The following is a 12399-nucleotide window of genomic DNA, read 5'->3' on the forward strand; positions in this document are numbered from 1 at the left end:
ATATGAGCAACACACCATAAGGGTTTTAATTAAAACCCAAAAATTATTTACTAACCAAATTAGTAATTACATTTTATAAATACCTTTTTACACATTATATAAAGAATTACTGGTTACATAGCAAAACCATTTCTAGTTTTTTGTTATATATTTTATATTCATAAAATTTTGAATTTACAATTTAAAGAATTTGAAAACAATTTAATCAATAAATTATATAAAATTATCTGTACAATATTATTTATGACAAAATATTAGGCACATGTGTATACAAATAAAAAGCTTAATTTTACAATAATTTATACATTATTATAATACAAGGACAATGCAAATGTAATAATTGCAATTGATTATTTAACTGTAGTCTTTATACCCACTTGTTACATACACATTATTTTCAACTGATTATTTTTCTTTCTTATCAGACTGTTAGTTCAGTTCCATAGTCATTTCTAGTAAAATCACTCACTCACTGGTAATTAAAATAAATCACAGTAAACAGCCCTAAAAATAAAATAAATAAGTTATTTATTAGGAATTGTATAAAACAAAATTATAATGATTAAAACTATTAATGAATAAGTAATTTTAAACACTGATAGAATATTAATACTTCAATTAAACTAAAGCGATTAGAATTAAAAAACCTAAATCTTTGTCATCAAGCTTTGATTTTAAGCCACCACCAAATAATAATTTTATAAACTTTTTTATCTTTTAACCCTATTTTTGCCTTAATTTGTACTCTTCATGAAAATCAATGAGAGTAAATATTGCCAAGAATATGTCAATTAATAAAGTTCAGTATTCTGTATAATTCTGATTCTTGTTTATTTATGTAGATGGATCAAATCTTGTTAAAAAAAGAAAACATTCCACTTTTTTATACCAAAATGTAAAATAATTCTTCATTAGTGGTTTTGAAGAATTTTCTGATCATAATTATGATGAAAAATCTTAGTAATGTCATTGAAGGATTAGTAAATAAAATAGTTTTTTAAAATTTTTCAGCAAAAAATGTTGACAATATTTATAATTTTTTTCATACTTCAAACAATGAAAATCAAATTTGGTAATTTTGTAAATGATTCCATATTTACAAAATTAAGCGATTTAATCAATAAAACTGACTTAATTTGAAACGGGTAATCTAACAATTTCATTAGTTGTAGAAATTAAAATTACTCACTGATATAAATACAGACATTCTCCACTGGCCAACAAAAATGGTTTTCTCTCACATTATTTAAAATAGTAAGCAGAAAGAATTATTTTTTAGTTTAATGATTAATGCAAAAACTGGAATTTTATATACCTTGAAAATATTAACCACATATCTTGATCACCTTTCAATCTTACAAAATATGACCTATAAATATTTTTTACATCATAGCTAAAATTTACAAGCAGTAAACATAATATTTAGTAAAAAACAAGTTTCTTAAAGTTATATAATATTTCATGACAAGTATGTGGATTTTGATATCATTAATGATTAATTAATGTAATGTATTACACTCAGGCTAGTCATTGACTGTTTACCACAAAAACCCTGAAAGCATTATGAGTCAAACCCTTAAAAAAAAAAATTAATGTTTATTTTTCATTAAAAAAATATGTTCTTTAAAACTAAGAGATTGTTATGGCCAAAATCAAATAGATTATATTTAAAATTATGTAAATGTAATATAAAAATTTTTAAGTTTTTAAAATTTAATATAATGTATTTTATTAGAATTTGTTAAATTTTTAGTATGTTTAATAATTCTTATCCATTTAAAAGTTTTACAGTTTTATAAAAAGAAATCTTGTGAATAGGAAGGAATAATTATATTAATTTCATTATTCAAATCCTACTACTGGTACAAAGTAAATTAACAATGTAAGGTTCAACTAATCAATGATTCAAGCAATTCATACACCATTATGATTTAATTTAATGTTAACAATGAAACACAAGAAGTGTACAAATTTATAGAGAAAACTCATTGTCAATATTATTATTATGAATTTCATAATAAAAGAATTGTGTTAGACTTATTATTTCTAATCATAAGATTTGTAGAACTTTAATTACTTCCAAAGTGTATCTTCCAGAGTTACAGATTTAACCAAATACTGTTTCCACTGCTCAAATAACAAAACAAATGATGCTATGAAACTGTCCAAACTGACTCATCATTTACATTTGAAGCATAGATACTACACTGATAAGCCATTGGATTTTTTTGTACGATTACATAACCAGATGTCATCTCAAAAGCATCACATAAAAACGATGTTGTCTAGTGACAAATCTCTGCATTATGCATCTTATTTAGCTCTTCAAGTAGCTAAAATAAAAAACCAAGAAATGCTGATGTGGCTACCAACATAGGAATGCAAGTTTTAGAGGGGATCGAGAAATTGAAATGTTTTGCGATTCAATTTGATGAATCAACTGACATGAGTAATTATGCTGTCTTACTTTGCTTCGTGAGATATTGTGATGATAAAGACTTATGGGAAAAACTTCTATGTTGCCTTGACTTACCTGGACGGACCACTAGTTCAGAGGTATCTTATAACCTTAATAAGTATTTTCAAGCTCAGGGCTTAGACTGGAGCAAACACACTGGAGTGTGTATAAATCGGCTGCTAGCATGACTGGCCGTCAATCAGGAGGAGTTACAAAAATAAAAGAAGTTGTTGATCCAGAAGCTTTGTTCACTCAATGCATGATCCACCAGGAATACCTAGAGGCAAAAAAGCTTTTCTCTGAATTAAACACAGTGGTGAATGATGCAGTGAAGATAATTAATGAAATTTGTAGTCTAGCTACAAATTCCAGGCTATTTACGACTTTGTGTGAGAGTATGGACTCAAACCAACAACATCTCTTACTCCAGAAGTAAGGTGGTTATAAAGAGGAAGAGTTCTTGTATTTATTTTCAAACTGGGGGAAGAAGTGATGCAGTTCCTACTAGAGAAAAATCTGACCTAGTAGATTGTTTGTTGAATGAGGAATGGCTGGCTAAGTTTGCGAATATGGCCAACATATTTAACAAACTTAATATTTCTCTTCAGGGATCTTGTACAAATATTTTTACACCTAGAAATAAAATGGAGGCATTCAAAATGAAACTGGCTTTTTGGCATAGTCGCATACAAGAGAATGATGTAGGAATGTTTCCACTTTTCAGAGAATTCTTGATTTCTGCTGAAATCAAACAAAACGTCATATTCAACATAATCAAGTTTAATTATTATTTCTGAAGATTCATGTAAAGATAACTTCTGGATTAATAATCCTTTTTTGGAAGATGAAAATTAATTTGTACTTGATCCTCATTACAAGGAAAAATTGATCGAATTGTATTCTGATGTAAATCTTGTGTCCAGACATAAAATGCAATCATTGTCACAATCCTGGATATCTCTCTATAAAGAATATCCATCTCTCTGTTATAAACCTATCAAATTGATGGTCATTTTTTCTATTTCCTATTTATGTGAAAAAATTTTTTCAGCTATCAGTAATAAGACCAAACAAAGAAATCAATTGGATGTTAATGGAGCACCTTGTCTTTTGGAGAAACATACCTGCAGCCACATATATCTAACTTATTGAAAAATAAGCAGCAGCAAATGTCACACTAACTAAAATTATATTTATATAACATAAGATTTAATAAATGAAATACCTACTTATGTATTTTTTTTTATTTTTGGCTGACACTGTTCCACAAAATATTTTTCCTATTTTCACTAGTCCGTAGGTGTAAAAGGTTGGAAAACACTGTTTTAAGCTATATAAAATTAAAATAAATAACTAAAACTATACCTTTAAAAATACATACATGTTAAAAATGCTAAACTGCGCTTTCTTTATGCCTAGCTGGTGTTTGGGTTTCAGCATGTTGCTTAAAAACATAATTTGGCCTTACTTCAGTACTCAACAGAACTGGCTGACTGGGTACGTCTGGTGGCCATGAAACTGGACCACCAACAACCCACCTTCCAACTTCTGGTCCCTGTAATTAAAATTAAAAACTAAAAAATCTATCAATAAATATTTGATAATTATATGTTAATGCATAAAAATTTGAAATATGCACATGTTAGGGCAATATTATTTAATGCTATTGCTATACTATTTTTAAAAATAAAGCTCATGAGATATAATATGTCAGAAAGGTAAACATTTCGTCCTTTCTTCTAAATGGTTCTGAGTTGCAAGCCCAAACAAGGATGGTATTTTTGATATGCTTAAAAATGTGTTTCTCATAATAATAAAAAAAGGTACTGGGTGTCAATCTGTTACAAAATAATAAAAAAAAAACAGACTCACCACTATTGATTTTGCTTACCTTTGTATTTTCTACAGTTATTAAGTTGAAAAATGAATTTTATAGCTAATTTTCAAGCTCTGAAATTCCTAGCCCTGACAATGGATGGCACTGTATTAAAATTACTGATTTCCATTGCCTCAAATGTAATTCAGCACCAGCTAAAAACAGCAGAATATTCATCCCATTTATACAGTTACAACTTTTGTAAAGACCAGGTTCTGTTTAAGACTACCTACTCATATAAATTATATTTCCTTGCAATCGAAATATTCCACAATACTTGAGAGTGCCAAAGAACAGCATGAAAATTCAAGAGTGTATATTAAAAGTAAAATGCTAACAGTCATAGCCACATTTAATTAACTCCTTTCCATAGGCCATTGAAGTTAAATAATATTGGATGCAATTACACTGAATGCACAGTCGAATTCATTTGCACAGTCTGGTGAAAATGAGTTAAATATTCATGTTTTGTGATCTCAGTAATGCATTCAGTTTAATTCTCCATTGCTAAAAACTTGATTACTATCATATCAGAGGTTCTACTTACAGATGTTTAAAGTCATACTTTATTGTTCACTAAGTAATTAAAGTCACACTCTCTTTACTGAATTTAAACTGAGTTGACTTCAGCTGTCACTTAAAGTTTCATCTTTCAGTAATAGAACACATAAAATATTTAGGCTGCCATTTTAACATATTGACTTAGGGATGCTTCAGAGAAGTGTCCTCAGTTCCTTGCTCTACGTAATAATTATAAATTATATTCCTCAAAATGATAAATCATTCACTGTTACCTTCTTTGTATCTGAGGTTAATTACTAAACTGAATTAGAAAGTTCCTACATTAAGAGTTCAAAAAATCAGTCTAAGATAGATTATGGTTGCCAGCCTCTGTTGCACGAGTGGTAGCATCGTTTCATCGCCTTTCATCCAGAGGTCCCGGGTTTGAATCCCACTCAGGCTTGGAATTTTCAAACGCTACAAATCATTCATCTCATCCTCTGAAGCACTATCTAATGATGGTTCCGGAGGTTAGAATAAAAAAAAATGATGGATTATAGTACATTTAATTTAAATATGATAAAACCAAATGCACTATGTTTTTTTAGGTAGTTGTAACATTGCTATATGTATGAATGGTATTCCAATTAGTGATGACAATAGTATTTTAGTTGCCTCTAGTGTTAAATTTACGGATGTTTAGTTGAATGATAAATATCATGTAACAATCAAGTTTATTTTATCTGCAATGAAGTAAAACCATACTGTTTCATTTTGAAGAGTCTTAATAAATGCTAAGTTTGACCATTATTAAATATTTATTACTTCTATTTATAAAAAGGAGTAATAAATAATAAGAAGTAATAGAAGTTATTTCTAACCAAACCATACTTTGGAGCTCCTTTACTACATTAGAATTTGTAAAAATGGATTATCAGATCATTATTTTGTGCCATTAAATATGAATCATGTAGATAATTAAAACAATTTTACAGATTTTTCTTTATTTATGTGTAACTATGAAGCCATGTAACATGGTTATTTATTCCTAAAATCAGAATTATATTTACATAACTAAGTGTATTCTACCTAAAAGAAAGAATTTTATTATATTTTTGTTGCTATTTTTAACAAATACCAACCAATTTTAAAGATCTCCCCACCTGCCTATTCAAAAATTTAAAAAAATTGTTGCTAAAACAATATTACTCAAAACTCAGAGCATGTGTATTAGAATGTGGGAAGGACATTTTGTAACATATTGTCATGTATTATCAGTTAACCAAAGAATATTGAATAATTATACACATTAAAATTGTATTCTCTGTTTCAATAGTATTGCACCACTACAATAACACTCAATGACCCTCGTCATTTATGCTCTCAAGCCTGCTCTTATGTTGTTCTGATGTAACAGCAGCTTATCCATCCCTTGATCTTTCAAGCACAATGATTTCAAAATATAATCTGAACTTTTTACACTATTCTAAAAATTCTTTCATTGTTGTTTTTATGGACTTTTGTCTTTTTAATTTTATCTATCAGTTTCACATTTTTTACTCTCTTGATTTTGGACTTTCAATAGTTGAAGCTTCTCTAAGCATTACAATTTGAAAACTATCATCCTTGACCACAATTTGAACCTATGATCATCTGGATGAAAGGCTGACGTTTTACCACTCTCACATATAGGTTAGTGGGACTTCTTTCTTTACTGTTTAGCCTCCGGTAACTACCGTTTAGATAATTCTTCAGAGGATGAATGAGGATGATATGTATGAGTGTAAATGAAGTGTAGTCTTGTACATTCTCAGTAAGGTTAAGGTTAGTGGGACTACTATTATTTTTATGTATTGCTACACTCTTCAACCACATCTCCTCTTTTTATTTCTAATTTTACATTCTGTGATACTACAATTATGAGGGTTATCTCATCATTTCATTTGATCCTTCCAGGAAGTTGGAGCATTTACTTTTTATCAAAGAGTTATACTTACCCATTCCTGATCTGATCAACATAATGTATAATTATGTATAAATCTAAAATAAATTTATTTATCTGAAGAAATAGCAATGTTAATAACAAAAGAAAAGAAGTTTGTTGGAGAAATAACAAATAAAGAAGAAGAAAAATATAGAAGAAAAAGAATTATATTCAGGTAGAAAAGTCATACTTTAAATATATAATGATTTTTCATATTTGAACAGTGTTCAGGCAATTGTCAAAAAGCATTTAATTAAAACAGTTGAAAATATTTATTACATCCTATAAAATAGGCACTTAGCTCAAATTTCACTTTAAAATTTGCCCTTTCACTTAAAGAGTAAGTTCTCACAAATTTTTAACACTTTTAATGCTGATTTAGAAAAATGATCCATACATTTTTGTTGAAGTAAGAAGATTTACAAGGCAGAAAAAAGCTAATAAAAGCATTCACTGTCAATCAAAATAATGCTTATGTGTAAAGTGAAGTATAAATAAACAAATAAATGCTTTTTAAGGCATGCTTATATATATAATTAGATAATAAAAAACATACAAATTAAAAACATTGAAAAAATCCAATACTTTGTTGTTTGCAACATATGTGACAAAACTTCTATAAATTTAATAATAATTTTACAGTAACTATGTAGATTATAAGCTCTATATAAAATTTATGGGGAGTATATCTGTAAATAAAGCTCTGGTAAATGAATTTTAAAAAATAAACAGGTTATCCAAGAGTAAATTTGAATACCTTCAAATCTAAATATATGGTTACTGCAGTGAAAGAGTTAAATGATATAAAAAAGCTACTGAATTCCTAGATTTGAAAGTCATATCTGAGTCATATCAGATAGTCATATCAAGAAAGTACACAGAAATTATTTTTTTCATCATTTGCTTGTGACATCAGGCAATGTCAATACAAATTAACATGTTAAGATAATAATGAATGCAAATACCAGTATTCTGCTGTCAATGAACCAATGAATTAATTATAATTGATAAATATATTATCGAAAGAAATAATAGAATGATTTGTTTTTTGCTTTTGGAAGTAAGCATGCTGAAAATAGAAAAGAAGATATTGTTTTTGATCCTTATGATCTTTCCAGTAGCAAATAATTTTAATTTCACTATAGGTTTCTGAGTATGAGTGTGTAAAATAACACTAGACTGATGTTCTAAAATTTTTTATTCGACAATTATTCATCTCTTTATATATCATCATCTCTTTATATATTTCCCAATTCCCGCTCTATGGGAATCTTCTTCTACTGTTGGAAGCTATGCTGCAAGTCATCTTCTGATAACTTCATGAGTTTTGTCTCTTTTGCTTTCACTTCATTTATGTTCTCAAAATAGGTTCCTTTTACTGTAGATTTATGTTTGAATGTAAAAAAATTCACATGAAACAAGTTCATATGAGAACAAAATATTCTAACATGGGAATTCTGAACTTTGTCAAAATATCTTGAAAGATGATATGTTATCTGCTGATGTGTTACTTTGAGAATTCTAAGGTTCAAATCCTAGTAAACGCAGTTTCTTTTACATGGATTTGAATACTAGATCATTGATATCGGTGTTCTTTGGTGATAGGATTTCAATTAACCACACATCTCAGGAATGGTTGACCTGAGACTGTACAAGACTACACTTCATTTGCGTTCATACATATCATCCTCTGAAGTAATAACTTATGATGGTTCTGGAGGCTAAACAGAAAAATAAAGAAATAGAGATATGTTACTTTGAAGGAATTCTTTAACAATTTAGCCTTTTTCTTCTTACCTCTTCATAGAAAATTTCCAAGACTTCCATATGGTTCAGTTCTTCCAACACCCAATCATTGTGAAAAATTGCTTGGATTCAGAAAAAAGTCATAATTACTTTGAATGTAGACTTGCTCATCACTGTTTTCTTTTTGTCTTGGTAAAATGGAATGCTTCCAATGAATGGATTATTTATGTTAGTTTCCTCTTTACTTATGAGAAATTATGATTAATTAAAGACTATATTTAATTATATTACTTAAAATTACATTTTCTTATTGTCATTGTTTTTGAGGATTTTCAACAAAAAATAAGTATTCGTTTGAAATTTATTCTGCTCAAGAGTAAGAAGTTTTGTTGGGATCATCATGTACAATTTTCTCAAAGTAAAATTTTCAAGAAAGAATCTAAAATTAGTTTCTTTACTGATATTAGCTAGTTCAGCAAATTCTTCTTTTAGGAAAGTTATTATCTTAAAATTTCTAAATTATAAGAAAGTTAGCATCTACTTTTAGCGTATAAGGACAACTAGTTTGCAGTTTCTGATAAATCAGTTTTGATTACACACAACTGACACAACACACGAACTGAATCCCACAAACCTTACACACCAATCACAATTATCAAATTCAATGACCTTGAAATGTATAAACTGAATGATCTCATTGCACAAAGTTCTACATAGGTCAGTCAGGATACTACTCATTATAAAGTACAATGATAACTTTAAAGTCATCTACAATACAAGAGTCAATGTTTACCAATCATTTTGTTGGTTCAAGACTTAAATTCATCATTGTTAACAGTAACCCTGATATTCTCCAAATAGAAAAAAGGATAACATCATTAAACAATAAGAAATATATAAGCACATAACAAGAATTCACTAAATTAATTGACACAATTTAAATCCAAAACATCTTTTATCCACATTATAAACACATACCTGGCTAAATCAAAAGAAAATATTGCCCACAATAGCCAATAACAATATATATATATATATATATATATATATGCAACAGTCATAAATAGATGGATAGATAATGATAAATAAATAGATGTTACACAGCTGACTTCATGAGTAAGATTCCAGAAGACACATCGTGAAGTTCTGTTAATTTAATAAATTAAAATAACAAGCGATCTACATGAACATATATAAAAAAGACAACACGACTGTATAGATACTAAAAATCAGTGTATTCAGCCACAACAAAAATTTCCTTGTTAATATAATAAAACTGAATTTCAGTACTAAAAAAAATTACAAAATGTCATGTTTTAAAAAGTAATTTGAACTGTCGCTTCAACTGTAAAATTACAATTGAATTATTGTAAAATATAGTACTGAATAAAAAAAAAAAATTAAAAATAAATTATGAAAGGAATCAAATACAAAATTATTTATGATAGTTAAGAAATTGTTAACTATGAGGAAAATATCAATCAACTTTAAAAAGAGGATCATGAAAATCATTTTTTTGAGTTTCTAACATGGACCTGAGACATAAACCGTGAAGATGAAGGAAGAGAAATAGTACAGTTACAAAACTTTGAAGTGGACTTTAGAAGAAAAAATAAAATATTCCAGAGTGAGGATTAAAGAGGAGTTAAGGAGAAAACAAAAAAACAGTTTAAACACTGCCAGAGTGGATGAATCACATATAAAAGTAATTACAATCTTGCTATGAGCAAGTTGGGAAGATATGAAATGATAAAACCCGTTAGGAATGTGTTCTTCGACATTCACCATATTGTGATTGCATGGCACCCACAAGGATTTCCATATATCTTTACTTTTTCTTCACATGATGACAGTAAAGAGAAAAAGGAAAAAACACAGGCTTGGAGTAATATTTAAGATAGTTTTATTTAAAGTAAAAAGATAAATGAGAGAAGGAAATGGCTGCCTACTGATTGATATTATAAGGCAAAATAACAACAAAGGAATAAGGTTCCACAGAAAAGCAGAAGAGCAGAACCAGTTGGTATTTATTTTAATTTAAAAAAAAAAATGTTACTTACAATATGTGTAGGCACTGTGTGGTATTCAACTGCTGGTGTCAGTGTAACTTCCCATTGAGGAACATTTGGATCAGGTATGAATTCAGCATTCACAACACTAGTTAGATGAGTGAAATCTGTTTCTAAAGAAAAAAGAAACAATATGAATAAAAAATTATGTAGGTTTTAACCTCAAATCCAACCAAATTTTATTAAAAAAAATAAACTTGTTTAACCTATATTTAATGTTTTAAGTCATTATTATTAAAACCTTCAGTAACTGAGGCTGCTTTTTCTGTTTTTGTTTTTTTCCCCAAAAAATGTATTTGCTTTTGGCATGGAGTACCTGTAGCAAGGAGTGTAGTGTTTATTCATTTGTTCCTTGGGCAGCATACTGAACTCTGATTGACAAATGGTTTTGCTGGGGGTGAACAGTCTTAAATCTTATTTTACAACCTACAATGAAGTGTATGTACAGGAAGATAATCTGTAGTCTACCAAGGTGACACCTGATGCTACACTAATCAGGTCTAGTACTACTAGAGTGATTACAGTCTTGCTATCAGAGCAAGTTGGAATGATATGAAATGATAGAACCCATTGGGAATGTTTTCTTTGACATTCATCTGCCATATTGCCATTTCATGGGAACCCGCAAAGATTTGCATATGTTTTTACTTAATTTGTCATTCTTTTATGTATTTGTTTATATTTTAATATTTAAGTTGTTAAAATATAGGAAATTTTCTAGTACATGTACAATAATTAAGTACATACTGTTGTTAATGTAGTAGATTTGTGATTTTCTTCTTAAAATGATTGATAAATCTACATTTATATTGTTATGGAATGTTTGTAAAATAATATCCATGTATATCTATAGGGGTTTCTAAGTATTCGTTGTATTTTTGCTTTGTAGCTGCACTTGTTTTTTATTATTGGTCGTTGTGCAGTTTTGTTTACATATAATTAAAAGTTGTGAGCTATTTATTTTATTTATTTTTTGTGTAGCAGTGATAATATATCTTTAATATTACTTGTTATCTTTTGTTTATTTTATGTAGAAGTAAGTCAGTGTGAACTAAAGGGTGTTTTATATGAGATATTTGTTGTATTGATATATGGGAACTTTTTATAGTACTGACTACTTAACATGATAACTTGCAGATCATATTTTTAAAAAGTGAGAATTTATGTAAAGTCTGGTAGTTTGAGTAATATAAGCTCATGTTGATTGGTGTTATTATCGGTTCCTCGAATAATGCGCTAAATATTGCTCGAGATGGAAGCCACTATTGTCTCGTTCTCTTGGTATCTCCTCAGGTACTGTTGGTCTAGTTAGATTGTCAATTATTAAAGATTTCTCAGCATTAGTTTTGCCTGTAGAGTACAAGTCGATTCATTTTCTTACAGCATTTCGTTTTAATAATCTCTGTCCAGGTGAATATATCTGTTGGGTCTACTTTGTTACATCCCAACATATATTCTATCCACCTGGCTCTTTTCAAAGTCCATGTCTTTTAAGTCATATTTCTTAGTGTATGAGTTGTATATGTCAGTCATGACCTTTGTTAGTGAATGGTTTAATTTTTATATTTTATTATTTTTTTATGTATGAGTCTACAGCAGAAATTCTTTTATTAATTGTCATTTAACAGTAATGTCTATTTTGTTATCCCAATCTGCACATGATGCTAGCTTGTGTTTCTCTATAAGATCTTCGATCACATCCACCACATTTGTGTTCTTTGTCTTTCCTATTCTTTTTGCTTCCTTTTTATCTTCCAGTACTGTT

General features: G+C 28.5%; 1 pseudogene; it reads right to left on the bottom strand.

Moving 5' to 3' along the window:
* Positions 1-245: 245 nt before the first annotated feature.
* Positions 246-12399, bottom strand: part of LOC142324790 (protein turtle homolog B-like) — a 436696-nt pseudogene continuing 424542 nt past the window's right edge.

The sequence above is a fragment of the Lycorma delicatula genome, chromosome 5 (assembly GCF_047948215.1).
Source record: "Lycorma delicatula isolate Av1 chromosome 5, ASM4794821v1, whole genome shotgun sequence".
In the NCBI taxonomy this organism is placed as follows: Eukaryota; Metazoa; Arthropoda; class Insecta; order Hemiptera; family Fulgoridae; genus Lycorma; species Lycorma delicatula.